Raw genomic sequence first — 19,826 nt, forward strand, 5'->3', positions numbered from 1 at the left:
TATAAAATGGCTTCCTTAATGGTTACTAAGTCATCATATAGTCTTTGACTGAAGAAATCTTTTTAGGGGCAAACACTTACCTTCTGAAGCAGCCAATTCCATTTTTTCATAGCTTCATTAGGTTAAAAGTTTTCCATAAAAGAAGTATAAATGGGCTTCTTTCAATTTTGTACCAGTTGCTACTTTATATTGCCTCTGGGAACAGCAAAATTAGAATTGTTTACAGTTGGAAGATATATGGTAGTCCAATCCATACACGAATAGTAATCACCTCTATGATATGCCCTGCAAGTATTCAACAAGGTTCCATGAAAAAGGACATCTACCCTATTGCCTCAAGCTAATCCCATTTAGCCATTTGGGGTTTATTTGCTACAAGACAGTGTCTTATTTCTAAGGGCCCATTCAGCCTTTGGAGGCTTTCTTCATTGACTCATAGAATCACAGCATGTCAGAGCTCAGGGTGACATCTGTGGCCTTCTAACATATGCAAAAGTTAACTCATGAACAAGTCTTCATTTTGCCCTAATGACGGTAGAAACCAATTTGCCCTACAATCAACCATACTACTCTGGCCTGTGAAAGCTTCATTCATTCCCACATACACTTGATGGATAAAAATGATTTGTATTCCCAGTAAACTCTCGGAATTCTTGCTCAAAGACTAAACAGTGCCTAATACAAGTGCAGTGGCAGGACAAAAGTCAAGATGACTTTTGGATGCAGTGGATGACCTTGGCGTCTTCAATGCCTGACCAAGCTCCAAGTACTGCACCGTACCTGCTTCAGCTGCCTTCGAGGCCTTTGGAACAAATTGTCCTCATTTGCCCATTCTGCCAGCAGAAGTCTTCACATGCTTGGGCTACACATCCCTCTAATTCACTAATGGGTTTGAGGCCTGCCGGTTTCCTTCAACCTGGTTTAGCCTGTCTGCCAAGACAGTTTTACCAAGGTGCATGCTACGGCATCTTGGAGCCACAGGTGAGAGTTGGACACCAGAGGTGGATAAGAAGCCCTGAAAAGGGCTCAGCAAATTGAAACAATTTTTTTTTTCTGTAAGATCACATGTCATAAGGAGTCACGAAGTCTTTAACTAAAGATCTCCATCAAAGGGAGATAAATTCCTGCCTCTTGACATAGCACATTTAACTTTTACACAGCTTTATTTTCTCAAAGGTTCTTTCTGTTTTACTTTTGCTAGAAAACATTTCACACCCTGCACCCTACAACCAGACTCACAACACAGTCCTTCCTCCCTATCACTCTTATCCACATATACACCACTGATAGAAGAACATGAGGTATACATAAAAGGCCCTATTCAACTCAGGGAAGCTTTGCTTGAGGAATGATGAAATCATAGCATCTCAAAGCTGGCAGGGACCTCAGCAGACAAGGACACTAACTGACTCGTACCTCAAAAAAGACTTTCACTCAAGACTACAGCACATACTTCCTCTCAGAGACTTTAAGAGAATATCTTCATGTGGGGTGTTTAAACTCATACTTCGTGACGTAATCCATTTTACTTTTACATGCTACTTTGTAGAATGACTTTCCCTGTAACAGCTCCAAATGGGCTTCTCTCAGGTTTATATATAATACTCCTTTAGTTGGCCTTCCCCAAGCACCCCTCCACAATATGCCCCAGATTTCACTAAAAAGGCCATCTATCCAATGATTACACAGCTAATCTTATTTTCTTTCTTTTTTGATGTTCAATAAGTTTATTGTCTTAATCTGAAAATCTTCCTAGAAAATTACAGATTTTGATGTTTTAACTATCAGCTTCCCATGCCTGGGCTCTGAGGAAACTCACTTTCTTCTGGGCAACCCAGTCTTTCTTCTGGGCAAGGGACATTTTAGGGCGGTTCCATCTTTTCTTTTTAACTTCCCTCTTGGGCTTCTTTTCATACACTGGATTCTCCCAAATACCAGCATGGGCTTTCTTGTACATCTCCTCCATCACGCTGGGGGTTATACTGTTCTTTATGTACTGTGAGAACTGCTTTTTATAAGCATCTTCATCTTCTTCCATGAAATAACGCAAATAATCTGCAACATTTTGGCCCATGATGTGTTTATGATGTACTTCAGCACTGAATTCCTTGCTTTCTGAAGCATACCCAGGGAAGTGAATAGACAGACCACCATCCACAGCTCCCTTAAGGGCCCCAAAGACTTTGTTTCCAGTGGTAGTTCTGGCAAGATCAGTATCCAGATAGCATGTAAAAGCATCAGGCTGAACATCAATGCTTTTTTCCACATTGTACTCACCTCCAGTCATTTCCATTTGACCTTCACAGATCCTGTCAATGCCAAATCTGTTAAGAAGCCTGTGGGCCAGCAGTGTAATTTGTCAGGCCAACCTTCATACCATATTTTGGTAACTCATGAGCACAGACAATCATATCCCCTTCTATATGGGCATAAGCAATCCGGCAGATGATCTCTGCTGGTGACTCAGAATATTATCCTGTATATACTTGTTTTTATCTTGGATTACTAAATGTTGCCATGCATAATAATCTGTTTTCCCTCTCGCCTTCTCTGGAATTTCACTTGGTTCCTCCTGAAGTAGGCCTTATTCTTGACAACTTTAACAAACCCTATCCTGTGGAATGAGACCCGTGCCCTCAGCACAGACCAGCCTAATCTTATTTTCTCAGTCCCAATTCATTTCTGGGAGACAGTATTCAATGAGTGCCAGAATCAGAACATCTTAGAATTCCCAAAGGACATCAGCAGTTCTCTCATTCTTACACAAGTAAATCCTGAAATATTTATCCTCCTCTACTACTACTACTACTACTACTACTACTACTACTACTACTACTACTACTACTGGAAAACACCTCAGCCACAACAGCAACCCCTTGACACAAGTCTAGTTCCATATTAATCTTCTCCAAACACCTAGGCCCATTCAACTCTGGTAGGCTTTGTTCCAAGAGCCACAGAATCACAGCCTCTAAGAGCTGGTAGGGACCTCAACAGCCAAGCAAACTAACTATACCTTTGAGGTGTTTTTTTTTTTTTACCTAAGAATTGGCTTCTAGTCATAGAATTATAACTTTGTAGATTCAGAGCTGGAAACAATATTCCAGGCCAACAAATTCAACCTCATTTTACAAATACGGAAACTCAGGCCCAGAGAAGTTAAGTGACCCTAGGGTCACACAACTGTCAAGTGTCTGAGGTGAAATTTAGATTCTGATTTCTCAGACTCCATGTCCAGGACTCTATCCACTGCACTTTACTGTCAAATAGAAACACAGAACCTCCAAAATTTAAGATATATCTATCTGCTAAGTTGAAAACTATGCATGAATATGAATCCCCTCAATTAACCTGCCCCAGCAGAATTCAGCCATATTTTCCTACAAAGTCTAATGACCCATGACCATAGACCTAACTCAGAATTTTGTTGAGAGTACTTATTAAAAGTGTTTGTATTATTTTCTAAGGCCCCATTCAGTTCTAGGAGGCTATCTTCTGTGAATCATAGAACATTAGTTGCTTTCTGACCCTGGGAAAATAAAAAAAAATGCTACAGAAATTCTCTAAGACTATAAACTGCAGAGAAAGTGTTTTCTCATCCTGAGTGTTCACCATATTGATGAAATCATATGTCCTACCCATTATTAATTCCCCATATAGCTCTTCTATGCAATCTTCAATGAATCGCAACTAAAGAATTTGAAGGGACAGCAGTGGCCCTCTAACATTTGCAAAAGTAACTCCCAGAGAAGTACTCTTTCTGATTTATTTCTGCTAGAAAACATCTCATCCCACAAAACTAGTCCCACAACAATTATCTTTCTCTATATCAATCTTTCCCACATACATTTGATAGAAGAAGATGAGGTGGCTACTAAGGGCTCATTCAACTTGGAGAAGCTTTTCTCAAAGAATCACAGGATCATGGCATCTAAGAGCTAGAAAGAATCTCAGCAGTCAAGCAGACCAATGTGAACCTGGGAAAACAAAACAAAACAAAACAAAGATTTTTTGCATAAGAACACGTCCCTTAAGTCATCATGTAGCACTTAAAATGAGTATCTCCAATGGGACGGCAAAGCCCTGCTTCCTGAGTCAGCCCATTCTATTTTTCCATAGCTCTACTTGATAGAAAGCTTTTTTCCCCCTGTATCAAGCACAAATGAGCTTCTCTCTATTGCTTGATTTTTTCCAGACTGCAAAGAAAGGGGGAGACCTCCTCACTCCTGCCCCTTAGAATTCTGATTTCTGTCAAGATTTATTCCCAAAAAACCTCTATTCAAAGCAGTCACTCCATCAGTGTTGATAGGTATTCCATAAAATATTGTTTATATTAAAGAAATCATTTACCTGTTGATAATATATCATGTCCCTGGGGCAGCTAGGCAGTATAGTGGATAGAGTGCTGGGTCTGGAGTCAGGAAGAATTGCATTCAAACCTAGCCTCAGAAAACTATTAGCTGTGTGACCCTGGGCAAGTCTTTCAACATTCTGTTTGCCCTAATTTCCTCATCTGTAAAATGGGGACAATGATAGCACCTCCCTCCCAGGGGTGGTGCTTAGTACAACGCGCGGCACATAGTTAAGTGCCGTGTAAATATCAGCTCTTATTATTTTTTTACTAGATCTTCTCTGGAATAGCTTTAGTGATTCACAAAAGAAAATTCTTCACGTGCACTATTACTGAAAAAGCATTTAACTATGTTAAAAACATCTGAACATCGATTCAACTATGCGGCAAATCTCCCACACGATAGAATTTGTTCTAGTACTTGTTTCCTTGAATCTTCAGTTATGTTTTCTATTTAGTCTTTTGTTTTTCACTAATAAGTAAAAAACCACAAAAAAGGATTCTAAACATTTATCATTAAATTTGATGTAATTCTATTAAGCACTGGCTTCAGCAACACATGGCCTTAAAGACCACTGCAAAAAATAGAGGTTTGTTTACATGTTCCGGATGCTTAGCTTTTAAATGACTAATTGTGACTCCTCTTTCTCTCTTTCTACTTCCCGCATCTGCTCTCCCCCCACCCCATCCAATCAGTTGCCAAGTCCGGTGGAGTCTACTTTCCCAACATCTTTGGTATACACCCTCCCCTTTTTTCCTCAGATACTGCCACCACCTTGGTACAGGTCCTCTTTGCTTAATGGATGCTCTCCCTGCCTCAAATCTCTTCCCACACTAATCCATTCTCTACTCAGCTGTCAAAATGCTCTTCCTAAATCACAGGTCCCTGACCATGTCACTCCCCTATTTAATGGCTCCCTATGACCCATGAATTTCAGGATCAAATGTAAAATCCAATGTTTGGCTTTTAAGTTCTTCATAGCCTGGCCCTTTTCTACCTTTGCAATCTTTTTATAACTTACTCCCCTCCCATACTCTGATCAGTGATACTGGCCTTTACATTATTCTTGGCAAGTTCTATTCCCAATTCCCTTCATACTAGTGCCGTCTCTCTGTGATTATCTTCAATTTATCCTGTCTATAGCTTGTTTGTATATTATTCTTTTCATGTTGTCTCCTCCATTAGACTATGAATTCCTTGAGAGCAGGGACCAGGGTTTTTTTTTTTTTTGGCCTTTCTTTGCATCCCCAGTGCTTAGCAATGCTTGTTGACTGTTAACATAATATACACTACGACTGAAATTCATAGTTAACAATAATGGAGGTATAACAAAAATGGACTGAATAAAAAACAGTAAGAGGTAAATCCATATTTCAAATAATCTTGATCATCTCAAATGTTTTTGGCCCACTTCTCACTTCTCAGAGCTGCTTACATCCTCATTATTTTTGCCTTATAATGTGAGCGACAAGAGTTGGAGAAATGCTAGCTCTGTCATTTTCTTGTTGTTTGCGATCACATTACTAGTAAGATTTTCAATCTGTGACTTCTTTGAAAAAATCTTTTGAAGCCACTTGTTCATTTTGTGGGGAGTAATTTAGTTAAAACTAGATAATACGATGTGTCAATCTGCTTAACCAGGCATATGCAAACTGCAATATGTTGAAATATTCTGAAAGGGAACAAAGGATTTTGGGTGCCATTCTTCCCTCAGAATACCCTGCACACACTATTTGTCTACCTGACTACCTGACATATGGACCAAGTAAGAACACCAGTGAGCCCCTGCATACTGAAGATAATCAAAGACTCAGCTTTTTAGATTAAAATAGATACAGAAAGATTTAACAGTTTATCATCACCCTCTGCTTGCTCCAATGGATCATCTTCCACATACTGTTTCGCCTGGAAACGATTGCTTTCTATATAGCATGTTCTACAAACGATTTTTTTATTGTGTCTTTGAATGAAGATCTTTAATGGCAGGAGGGGAGGGCGGGGGGTGTTACACCATCTCCTGAGACAGCTTTCCATAACAGTTCTTCTGAGGAAGCTCTCTTTATATTTAGCCCAAAAATATTTCCCTCTGATATGCTACTCTAACACAACAGTGAAAGGCCCATTCAGTTTTGGAACTTGTGTTGAAGGGGTCCAGAATCACAGCATTTCAGACCTGTTAGGGACCCTGAGAGGCCACACAGTTCCTGATAAAGAATTCCCTCTATACAGTAACTCTATTGGTGTTCAACCAGTCCCTGCTAGCAAATCCATCTTTCCTTCTCAATCCAAATCCCTCAAACCCTGGTCTCTCTTCTTCCCAAATGGAATCACTACAAGACCAGGCTGTGCATTCTAAGAGCCCATTCAACTCTAGGAACCTGTAATCAGAATCGCAGGATCGCAGAATCTCAGAGCTGACAGGGACCTCATCCTACTTCTTCTAGGCGTTTCTGTCTCACCACTAATCACGCACTCCAGACTTAGCCTTGGCTTATGTCTTCCCATGAGCACTTGCTGCAACATGATGATGTTTTTACCAAGGGCCAAATCAATTCTGGGATGCTGTGTTCAATATGTCACAGAAGCACAGAATCTCAGAACTAATTAGGTGCCTCAGCAACCATTAAGTCCAACCTGTGTTTGGGGGAAAAAAACCTCAAGACCACATGCACCCCAATTAATCAGAGAGCTTGTGAGTCAGTCAATCAAATCAATAAGCACTTATCAAAGATCTACTCTGCGCCAAACCCTGTACTAGACACTAAGGATACAAAGACAAAAATGAAACGTCATTGCCCTCAAAAAAAGTAAGTGCCCTCAAGAAGCTTGGAATCTAGCTAGGGAAGACAATAGCTATAAATATGGGTACATACCAAGTCCACCCAAAATAAATGCCAAGTGATTCAGATGGGAAGGCACCAGCAGCTGTGGGGATCAAGAAAGGATTCATGGAGTCCAAGCTGAGCCTTGATGAAAACTAAAGTTTGTGAGTGATGGAGATGAGGACGAAATCCATTCCACTGGATTATTGCAATGGTCTCCTAATTGTTCTCATCATTTCAACTTTCTCCCCATTCCAATCATTCCTCTGCCAAAGTAAGGTTCCTTAAGCACAGATATAAGCATGTTACTCCCCTTGCCCCAATCCCTATCTTTTCTAGGACCAAATATAAATTTCTCTGTTTGGCTTTTAAAAACCTTCCCAACCAGGCCTCAATCTTTCCAGTCTCAATTATACACTAGTCCCTTTCCCATACTCTATAATCCAGTCAAACAGAATTTCTCGTTATTCCTCACATACAGCACTCTATCTCCTGTATCCATGCTTTGCACTGCCCATCCCCCATTTCCAATGTAAGACGTGTCTCCTATTCCCCATTCACATCTCCTCACTCCACCACAGGCCAAGGACGGCTCCTTCCAAAATACATTTGTTCTAAGTTGAATATATACACTAAGGGCCTACTCAGCTCAACAAGTCACTGAATCACAGCTTCTCTGAGATTCTAAGGCCATCAGTGACTATCCTGTATCTAAAAGAGAATCAGTCCTCTCTGCACCACACATCACATGTGATATACCTGCCTCTGCTAGGAAATCTACCTGTCCTCCAAACCTTAGCTTCAGGCCTACTCTAGTCTTAAATGTTTCCCATGTGTACTTGCTACGGGATGAAGTTTTATGTTCTAATGGCCCCCTCAACTCTGTGAACCTATAATCAAAGTAATAGAAAAAGTGGCACCCAGAGCTGATGGGGACAACAGAGGCCACATGGACTGTGAAAGAAGCCCACCCTCACCCCAATCCCCACAATGGCATATTCCATGATTGCTCATCCTGCCTTTGCTAAGAAACCTGCCCCCTTTTCCAACATCAGATCCCACAGCACCCTTGATTTCATGTCTTCTTAAATGTACTTACGATAAAACAATCACATGTGTTCTAAGAACCTGTTCATTTCTGGAATAAGTGTAAGATCACAGAGCTAACAGGAACCTCAGAAGCCTCCTAATCCAACCTATATCAGGAATGAAAAATAAAGAAAATATACCACAAACAGCTAAGAAGCTTTAGGTAAAGATCCTTATTGAGGGGCAACCTAATGCCTTTAGGACAGTCTATTTTTGTTATTGGATAGCTCCATTTGTTAGAAAGTTTTTCATAACATGAAGTATAAATTTACCTCTCTGAAAATTTCATCCATTTCTCCTGGTTCTGGATAAGAAGCATGACAGTATCTCAGAGATGAAATTTACCTCAGTTTGCCATCCAATCCAACTCATACATGAAAAAGACTCTCCTCCATAACATCGCACTCAAGTAGTCATTGTGCTCCTGCTGGGACACCCTCCCCTCTGTCTTCCTATCACAAGCTTAACCCTGGGTTCATTTCTTCCTAAGTGTAGTTAAATTGAAGAGGTATCTGTTCTAAAGGCCTACTCAGCTCGCAGGCAATATAACCACAGAATTTTACAGTCATGAACCTTCCAGAGACCTCAGAGGCCCCGTAGTTCAAACTGTAATTTTAAAAGATTCATCTTTATGCTATATATCACAAGTGCTCACCCAGCCCTTGATTGAAGATCTTCAATAAGAAGGGATTCACTGACTTCAGACCGCTCTGGTTCTTCGGAAAATTTCCTCTTATCCAGCTAAAATGTGCATTTCTTTGACTTCCATTTATTAGTCCTACCTCTTCCTTCTAGAGCTAAGCAGAATTACAGAATCTCAGAGGGGACAGGAACCCCAGATGCTACTCAGTATGACAAGTACCAGAAACAGAATCCCTTCTACACCATGACCCACAAACAGTGTGACAGATCCCCAACGTGTAGGAACTCAAGACTCATTATACTTTAGCATAGCTCTAATTGTTAGGAAGTTTTTTTCATATGTCAAAAAAATGGAGCTGATGAGATATAGTATAACACATACATACACACTAAAAGGAAAAAATACAGAGAAAAAAGAAGGCCCAGGTGAAACACCCCTAATTGGTGGGTATGACTTGGGTGAAGATCCTGCAAAGGAGACTGAAGAGTAGTCAGACAAAAAGGAGGAAAACCAAGAGAAAGCAGTGTTATGAAAACCTAGAGAGAAGAGATTATTCAGGGCAAGCAGCTGATCAACAGCGTCAAAAGGCTGCAAAGAGATCAATAAGGATAACACTGAAAAAAGTCATTAGTTTTGTACATTAGTAACTTTGGAGACAGGAGTTTCAATTGGCAGATGAGGCCAGAAGCTATACTGCAGAGAGTTTAGAAGAAAGGAGGAAGAGAGGAAGCAGAGGCAGCGATTACAGATAACTTTCTTAAGGAGTTTAGTCACTAAAAGGAGGAAATAGGACAATAATCCCCTCTACAATAATTTTCTACAAGTTCTCAACTTACCTCTGCTAGGAATTCTAGCCTGGCCTTTTTCCTTCCTATCTGCTTGTTACTGGACCATGCTGTGTGATCTAAGGACCCCTTCAACTATGAGAACCTATACTCAAAATCATAAGAGTTATAGGAACTCAGAGCTGATAGGGACATTAGAGGCTCTCCAGTTCTTGCAAAAGAACCTCTTCATAACATAGCTTAGAACTATTGTGCCATAAACCATATACAACAGACCTATGTACTTTCCCAAGTATACTGGGAATAAGATGATGACGTGTGTTCTGAGGGCCCAGCCAACTCTGGAAAGCTGTGTTCAAAGGGTTGCAGAATCACAGAACTTTAGAGCTGGGAGGGACCTCAGAGACTGTCCTGTGAAAAGAGTACCTGAAACAGAATCTGCTCAAAAAGCATATTCCACAAGCAATCATCTAACCTGCAATGGAAAAGCACACTGCCCCAATACAGCCTTCTTGAAAACAATACATTTTAGAAAAATTTCCTTTTTCCAAGCTCAAATTTCCCTCTCCTCCGACTTCTTCCCAGTGTTCCTATCTAGTTCTGCATTCTGGGTCAAGAAGCACCCTAAGATCAAAGAGTTGAAAGGTACTTCCAAGGTCTTTTAAGGGTAAACCCACAGATGAATAAGAATCCCCTATTCAATGTATCCAACAAGAGGTCTCCCAGCCTCTGCTTAAAACATGTTACTCTCAGGCACATGTACATGCAATAAGATTATGTTACATGTTCTAAGGGCCTATTCACCTCTCAGAAGATGTATTCAAAGAATAGAAGTGCCTATCTACATGCTGCCAGGGACCTCACTGGCCCTACTTGAGCAAGAATTCCTTTACAACCTCTCACAGGAACTGAGGGAGGAAAGGCATCCTTGCTTCAAAGCCAAAGCCTAGCCCTAAGCACAAAGCTCCCTACATGCCCTTACTATAGAGTACGGTCTGTTCGATGGGGCCTATTCAACTCTGAGAGCTGTTGCATAAATGTTTATACAATCTGAAAATCTCAGATCTGGTAGGAACCACGGAGACCGTTTATCTCCACAGTCACTGAAGAAGAGTTGCCTCTTACAACATAGCCCACTAGCTGTTATTCTACTTTGGACTGACCTACCTCTGAATTACGGCTAGCTTTCCCTTCCTAGTTTCTCAGAATAGGTAGGAATCAAAGAGGATACTTAGTTCAAATAATACTGAAACCAAATACACCCTACAGTGTGCCCCACAAGCAGTAATCTTGCCTGTGACTGAAGATTTCCAGTGAAGAAGGAACTTACTACCTCTCCTTCCATTTTAAAAATAAACTGTCATTGATATTTTGGGGTTGTTTTTTAACATCATCAGAATTTCTCCCAGAATCCTACTTCCTCCTCCATTCCAGAGAATCATTCCATACATCAAATAACATTTTTAAAAAGAAAAAAAAACCCAGAAAAGCTAATCAACACATTGTATATCAAAAAAATCTGAAAATACATATATGATTCCATATTCACAGACCATGCCTCTGAAAAGGAATCGGGTAGGGGAGGCCTCTCATTTCTCGTCTTTGGGTCTATACTTATTCTTTGTAATTCTGAAACATTCAAATTTGATTGTTTCCTTCTTTTTCTATGTCTATTGTTTTCTGGGCTCTGCCAGCTTCACTTTGCTTCAGTTCTTGTAAGTTGTTCCATGCTTCTCTACGTTCATCGTGTTTATCATTTCTTAGAGGACAGAAATATTCCTTCTCATTCATATGTTACAATCTGTTTAGTTATTCCCCAATTAGTAGATATCTATTTTTTTTTCCAGTTCTTTGTCACCACAAAAATACTTTGTTATATATGGGGACTTGCATCTCGTCAATGACCTCCTTGGTGTATGAGCCTAGTAATGGAATTTCTGGGTCAAAGGCTATGGCTATTTTAGTCACTTTTTTTGGATAATTCTAGACTGCTTTGCAAAATGGCTATACTTATTCAGAACTCCATCAACAATTCATTTATATGCCTGTCTTCCCACAACTTCTCCAATATTATTGACTTCCATTTTTAAATCATCTTTTCCAGTTTTGCTGAGTATGAAGTCAGGGATGTTTTGATTTTCATTTCTCTTATTAGTGATTTTTAGAATATTCTTTCATACAGCTGTTAACTATTTGCAATTCTTTTGTGAAATGTTTGTTTATATCCCAACACTTAACTATTGGGGAATGTCTTTTGGCCTTATATATTTGCTAGTTGTCTACATAACTTGAATACCAAACCTTTATCAGAGGAATCCGATATAAAGATTTTCTTCTCATTCAATCATCTTCCTTCTTATCCTAGATGAATTAATTTTGTCTGTGCATGAGTTTTTCTTAAAACACACTCTTTACAGAAATGAAGACAGAAGTTTAAAATTGGGAAGACAGTCATTGCTCTTGGGTAGGTTGAGTCAATTTAACAAAAGTGATGGTAACTGAATTAATTTACTTATTCAGGGTCATAACCATCGAACTACCAAAAGATTATTTCTTAGAGCTAGAAAAAAAATAATCAGATTAATCTAGAGGAATAAAAAGTCAAGAATCTCAAGGGAAGTAATGAAAAGAAAATGGGAAGAAAGGGGCCAAGTGCCAGGTCTCAAATTATACTACAAAGTAATAGTCAAAACAGTTTGCTACTGGTTAAAAATTAGAGATTTCAATCAGTGGAACAGATTAGGTATTAAGCATACAGTAGTAAATGAACACAGTAGTGTGAGTTTGATGAACACAGAGACTATAGCTACTGGGTAAGGACTCACTATTTGACAAAGATCGCTGGGAAAAGCACAAAGTAGTTTGTTTAGATACCTAATACCTTACATCACATACAAATGACTCTAAATGACTCAGATATAAGAAGTCAAATCAGAAGCAAATTAGAGGAACAAGGAAAAAATTACCTTTCAAATTTATGAAAAAGGGAGGGGTTTGTGATGAAACAAGGGACAGAGGGGATTACAGAAGGTAAAAGACATAATTTTGATTACATATAATTAAAAAGGTTTTACACAAACAAAACCAATACAGCTAAAGTTATAAAAGAAATAGTTACCTAGGGGAAAAAATCACAGCAAGTTTCTCTTAGAAAAGTCTTATTTCCATGATATATGTAAAGGAACTGATCTAAATTCCTAAGAGCTATTTCCCAACTGATAGAGACTCAAAGGCTACGAATTGACAATTTTCTTTTTAAAAAGTTTTTCACATCACTTATTTCTCAATTTTAAAATTTATTTAAAATTTTAATAAACATTTTCTCTTCCCCTCATTTCCCCAATTGCATAAATGAAAAGAAAACCCAATAACAAGTAAGGGAAAATTCATGTCTCATTCTGACAGTTTCAGAGGAAACTGGGAAAACTGCTATAAACTGATGCAGAATGAAAGAAGCAGAAAGAATTAAGAGAAAATTTATACTAGTACAGGAAAAAAAAAACCCCTTTTAAACACTTTATAACTCTGATCATTGCAGCAACAAATTACAAGTCGAGAGACTAGAAAATGAAACATGCTACCCATCTCCTGCCAGAGTGGTGATGAACCTGAAGTGTAGCATCAGACATCAAATTATCCATATTTGTTATGATGGTTTAAAAATCCTTCTGGTCATGGAGACTTTTTGAGGATGAAGAAAATCATTTATGTCTTGTTCAATTTCTTTTTCTGATATAGGGTTTATTTAAGTAATTTGTTCCTTCTTTTATTAAATTGGGTTATTTTATATTTTTGTAAGTATTCATCCATTCCCTGTAAATTATCAGTTTTGTTAGCAAATAATTGTCAAAATAGATTTCCTTTATTTTCAACTCAATTGTGTAAATTTTTATTATTCATTTTTTGGGGAAACTATTTGGTTTTCTTCTCTCTTTTAAAATCAGATTGGGGGCAGCTAGGTGGCACAGTGGATAGAGGACTGGCCCTGGATTCAGGAGGACCTGAGTTCAAATCCGGCCTCAGATACATAACACTAGCTGTGTGACCCTGGACAAGTCACTTAATCCCATTGCCTAACCCCAGCCCCCCCAAAAAAATCAGATTGGCTGCTTGTTTATTTGGTCTTTGCTTCAAAAAACAAACTCCTAGTTTTATTAATTCATTTTGGTTTTAATTGTCTTAATCTCTTCTTTGATTTTCAGAAGTTCTACTTTGTTGTTTAGTTGGGGGGGGAGTTGATTTATTATTCTTTTAGGTTTTTTTTTTAGTTGCATGTCCAATTCATTGATTTGTTTTCACTCTCTTTTGTTGATGAAAATGTTTAGAGATATAAATTTTCTCTAAGGAGTGCTTTAGCTGCATCCCATAAATTTGGTATGTTATCTGATCACTGCCATTTTCTTGGTTGAAATTTTCTTTTGTTTCTGTAATTTATTCTTTGACCCAACAGTTCTTAAGAATTGTTATTTGGTCTCCAATTAGAATTTTCTTTAAAAGCTCTCTAATGAATATAATTTTTATTCACATTGTGATCAGTAAATGCTGTGTCTAGCATTTTTGTCAGATTCCATTTCACACTCATCAGATTTACAAAGATGACAAAAGGGGTAAATGACAAATGTTGGAAGGGCTATAGGAACACATGTATATTAAATACACTCTGGGTGAACCTGTGAATTAATTCATCCATTCTTAAAAGTAATTTGGAGCTATACTCCCAAAGTTATTAAAATGTACATACCCTTTGACCCAGGGATAATACTAACTAGGCCTATACCACCAAAGAAATCGAAGGAAAAGAACTTATAGGGGGAAAAATATTTTTAGCTGCTCTTCTAGGGACAAAGAACTGAAAACTATCCATCAATTGGGAAAAGGCAGAAGAAATTATGATATATTAATATAATGGAATAAAAATGAGGAAATGAACAATTTCAGAGGAAACTGGGAAGCCCTATATAATTTGCTGCACAATGAAGTGAGCTGAAGAACAATTTACCACAAGGACAACAATACAATACTATTGTGCCAAAGAAATGACAAAAGAGAAGGCCTCAGAGAAACCTGGGAAGACTTGTATAAACTGATGTAGAGTCAAGTGAGGATGGGAACAACTTATACAATAACAACACTCTAAGGACAAACAATTATGAAAGACTTATGAACTCTGATCAGTGCTGAGGGCCAATGATAAAGCATACTACCCACCTCCTAATGGACTCAAGATGCAGAATAAGGAATGCATTTTTGGACATGGCCAATAAGCAAATCACAGAGCTAGCAGAGACTGTAGATCTGATGTAGGTCAACTTATACCTAAAAAATACTCAGCTCTGCAGAACATCCTACAGGTGATCATCCTACCTTTGATTCTAGCTCTCCAATGGGGGGTTGTCTACTGCTTCCGCATGCCATCTTTCAAATATTGTTGGGAAGTTTTTTTTTTCCCTTACATTAAATATAAATTGCTCTCTGAAACTCTGGCCCATCGTTCCCAGTGTGTGTTCTGGGGCCAAAGAGCATGAGGTTTTTAAAGTTGTTCGGGACCTCAGAAACCACGTGTTCCAATGCATACTTGAACAAGAATCTCTAACAATGGTCATGCAGATTCTGCTAAATCCATGTCCCTCTGCCACACCCCTCTTAAACCTAATCCTAGACTCAATCTTTCTCCTAGGTACCTCTATAAGACAGTGTCCTGTGGTTTAGCTCTGGGGCTTTGGGTTCAAGAGACTCTCTAGTTCCTTGCTTCTCAAACTGTAGGACCCCGTGTGGGGTCGTGACCCAGAGTGTAAGAAGTGCTTAAGGGGTCATGAGTGGAAAAAGTTTAAGAAGCCCTGCTCTAGTCCATACTGCACATGCTACTTCAAAAGGAGTCACTTTATTTTAAACTCAAAAGCATAGGGAAGTGATTGTTGATAAATCTAATTAATAAAAAAATTCTAAAAAAGGAGTCACCTTTAAACCACATTCTACAAGTGATCAATTTGTTTTTGACTGAAGATCTCCACTGAGGATGAGCCTACTGTCTCCTGATACAGCTTTTTGGACGGCTCTAAATGTGTGGAAGCAGCTAGGTGGCGTAGTGGATAGAGTGCTGGACTGGCAATCTAGAAGGCCTGAGTTCAAATCCCATTTCAGACACTCACTAGTCGTGTGACCCTGGGCAAGTCACTTCACTTCTCTGTGCCTAATCCGTGAGAAGGAAACAACAAACCACTCCAGTACCTTTTCCAAGAAAACCCCATGCAGGGTCACGAAGAGCTGGACACGATTGAATAACAGCAATTACAACCAATGCTTTAAACTGCTTTCCCTTATCATCACATGAGATTTCCTCTCTGAAACTCTCACCCATTGCTTCTAGTTATGCCCCTGAAACTAGGAGCCAAGAAACAAAAGGCCACCCATCGGGCTGTCTCCAACAGCGAGCAAACGGAAGAGCATTGCACGGCGCTGCCACATTAGCCATATTGCAAAAAAAACAAGAAAAATAAACAAAGTGAGAAAATTATACTTCAATTTGCACTCAGAGTTCATCAGTTCTCTCCGTGAAAGTGGATACGAGTTTTTCATCGTGACTCCTTTGGAACTGTCTTGGATCATTGTGGTGATCAGAGTAGCCGTCTTTCACAGCTGATCATGATCGCAACATTGTTGTTACTGTGCACAAGGATGTCCCGGTTCACTCAGCATCAGTTTATGTAGGTCTTGCCATGTTTTTTCTGAAACCACCCCTCTCATCATTTCTTATAGCACAATAGTATTGTATCATGATCATATACCCCAGCTTGCTCAGCCATTCCCCAATGGATGGGCATCCCCTCAATTTCCAATTCTTTGCCACTTCAAAAAGAGCTGCGATGAATATTTTTGTACATACAGGTCCTTTTCCTTTTCCTTTGATCTCTTTGGGGTACATACCTACTAGTGATATTGCTGGGTCAAAGGGTGTACATACTTTTGTAGCCCTTTGGGCATAGTTCCAAATTGCTCTTCAGAATGATTCAGCCAGTTCATAACTCCACCAACAACACACTAGTGTACCTATTTTCCCTCATCTCCTCTAGCATTTGTCATTTCTGATAGATGTGAGGTAATACCTCAGAGTTATTTTAATTTGGATTTCTCTAATCATTACTGATTTGATCATTTTTTCATATGACTATAGATAGATTTGATTTCTTCTTCTAAAAACTGCCTGTTTATATCTTTGACCAGTTATCAATTGGGGAATGGCTTTCTTCAAAACTCCACTCAAATCCTTTCTATAAAAGGGCTAGTGCCTTCCTGCTGAGATTATCTCCCTGTTAGCTTGCTTATATCTTGTACATACGTAGTGGTTTGCACATGAGTGAGATGCCATTAAAACGTGAACTCCTTGAGGGCAGGGCATATGTTTTTATTCTCCTTTGAATCCCCAGTGCTTGGCACAGTACCTGGCACAAATAGATGCTTAAGAAATGCTTGTTGTCAATGGCAATGATGATGATGCATTCACTGAATACCACCTGAGGTACCACAATTGTTTTGTATATTCCCTCACATGTACATTTCTCAATCGCCACATTTTAAGAAAGTCAAGAAAAATGTTCTCTTCGTACTTCATAACACAAACCTACTATGTGCACATTTTTCTCCTTTGAAACAAATGTAATGTTAGAGATTTCTGTAAACAGAATGTCTTTTGTTATTTCCAGGGCAAATCGTTTGAAGAACTAGATAGTTGCTGGTCATAGCTGGGATGGGGAAAGGGGAAAGCTATTGAAAATTCACTTTTCTACACCCACTCAATTGCCTTTTTCATCCCTCTATCCCTTAGTCCGTCCCCCATGTTCCCTAGGCCAGAGGTACAAGATTATGATTCCCTCAAATAAACCTTCAAATCTATGAGAAACCTAATCAACTCAGAAGTGCAGCTGCTTCAGCAACAACCTGGTCCTTCTTACCTTTGACCAAATGTGCACACAACACACACACACACATACATGTACATATATACATACACACATATATATTCATACATACATACACACAAATGATACAGCAAGATGCCTCCAAGTGAAAAAGAATGTGAAAGTCAACTAGATTTCTAAACTCTTAATAGAGTTCAGTTTGTCTTTGGCATGAGATGTGGGTCAAAAGTCAACTATTTCATTCAAATCAGCTCACTCATCTCATTTTACCATAAACACTATATGGGGACATGTCAAAGCTGAATTAATATGGCAGAAGAAGCACTAAGATAAGGAAGAAGAATGATTCTGTTTATACCAAAATACTTGGATAGCAAGAAAAATGGGAGAGCAAGCCTGACCTATGGTTAATATCTATTTGTGATCGCAATCAGCTCCTTGTCCTGAGGTTCTGTGAACATGGGACCAAGATGGTTTTACAACTATGGTGAAGATGCCTTTTTTCTGAGTCTTTTAAATTATTCAGATAGTTTTACTTTGTTAATTTGCATGAAAGGCTTAGGTAGCCAAATTAATTAAATTGGAAAGCTGAACATCATGGTAAAAGAATGATGTACAGAAAAATCCAGGGGCAGCTAGGTGGCACAGTGGATAGAGCTCCAGCCTTGGAGTCAGGGGGACCTGAGCTCAAATCTGGCCGCAGACACTTGACATTTAACTAGCTGTGAGACCTTGGGCAAGTCACTTGACCTCCGCTGCCTAGACAAAAAAAAAAGGGAAAATTAATAAAATGAGTTTCAGGGGCAGCTAGGTGGTGTAGTGGATAGAACACCAGCCCTTAAGTCAGGAGGACCTGAGTTCAAATTCAACTGCAGACCAAATACTTGACACTTACTAGCTGTGTGACCCTGGGCAAGTCACTTAACCCCAATTGCCTTAAAAAAAAAAAAAGAAAAGAAAAGAAAAAGAAAAATCCAAAGGCAATAGTCTATGTGAGTCCCTCCAAATTCTGGGTTTTGGGGCCTAGCATTTTTTGTATAAGTTGTCTCTGCTCTACACACACCTCCTCCTCCAGCTATGCCTGTTTTTGGGAACCCCAGAAACTTCAGTAACAAATAAAACCTTAACTGGCACTTCCCTGCCTGTGACATCAGAAGTGGGAAACCAATCAGACATACCTGGCCCTCCCTATAAAAGCCCTGGCCTTCTTCGTCATTGTTCAGAGCAGCCCGTGTGTGTGTGTGTGTGTGTGTGTGTGTGTGTGTGTGTGTGTGTGTGTGTGTGTGTGTGTGGCACTTGCCACCAGGTGCTCTCCAACTGGAATGAGTGCAAGGGCTAGCATAACCATAGCACTAGATTGGGGCTGGCATGGGAAGACTCCGAAATGATGACCGCCCTTTCTCATCCTCCCCCTTTAGCAGCATCTCCCTCCCTCACTTACTCTCCTCTTCTCCCCTCTGGTCTCTCCAGAGGCCACAACACTTCCCTGGCCCTTCTCTTCATGCCCTTGATCCACTCAAAATAAGCCACAAGCCTTAGCCAGAACGAGTTGAAATGCACCAGATAAAGGCACATTGCTTTTTAAATCACTGTGCAGTTTGTTGCCTTTGAAAAAAATCTTGAATTGCCCCAAAGCAGCTTTAACAGACTGGCCTGCAGGCTCAGCAGCCTCAGGAAACATTGCTTCCCAGCAGGAAAGGATTTCATTTGTGATACAATTATTGGCCAACGAACCATGAAAAGGAGGACAGAATTGAAGTTGTTGGGGGCAGTTGTGTTTAAGAATCCAGGGGAATTAAAGATGAGGAAACTGAGAGGGGAAATGACTAAGGAAGCTAATGGGGTTGGGGGAGAGGCAAGAGGCTAGCCCATCCATGTGCCCTGCTCTGTGGTGAAATAGAGAAGGCAGTATTTTCTGTCAAGTAATGAGGTTCCTCCCCCAAGTAAAGATTCCTAATCTTGCCCTTGCAACACTTTTGGACAAAAGCATATTTCACTGCCTTTTTCTCTTACAAAAGCAGCATGGCAAGGTGGATAAAGTGTTGGACTTGATTTTAGAAAGATCTGGGTTCAAATCCTGCCTCTGAAATACTTTTCTAAGGCTTATCCCACAGTTAGAGGGGATATGATCTCTGTAGGTGGAGAGATGGAATCTCCACACCTACAAAATCCCAAGTCCTTAAGCATGGTTGGGGAGCGCTAGCCTCGCAATCAGGAAG

At 39.5% G+C, this 19,826-nt stretch overlaps 1 pseudogene; it reads right to left on the bottom strand.

The window, feature by feature from the left end:
* Nucleotides 1-1,777: 1,777 nt before the first annotated feature.
* Nucleotides 1,778-18,823, bottom strand: LOC110192352 (large ribosomal subunit protein uL18-like; annotated as a pseudogene).
* Nucleotides 18,824-19,826: the final 1,003 nt, after the last annotated feature.

Source organism: Phascolarctos cinereus, unplaced genomic scaffold (assembly GCF_003287225.1).
Source record: "Phascolarctos cinereus isolate Bilbo 61053 unplaced genomic scaffold, phaCin_HiC Scaffold_8;HRSCAF=390, whole genome shotgun sequence".
Lineage (NCBI taxonomy): Eukaryota > Metazoa > Chordata > Mammalia > Diprotodontia > Phascolarctidae > Phascolarctos > Phascolarctos cinereus.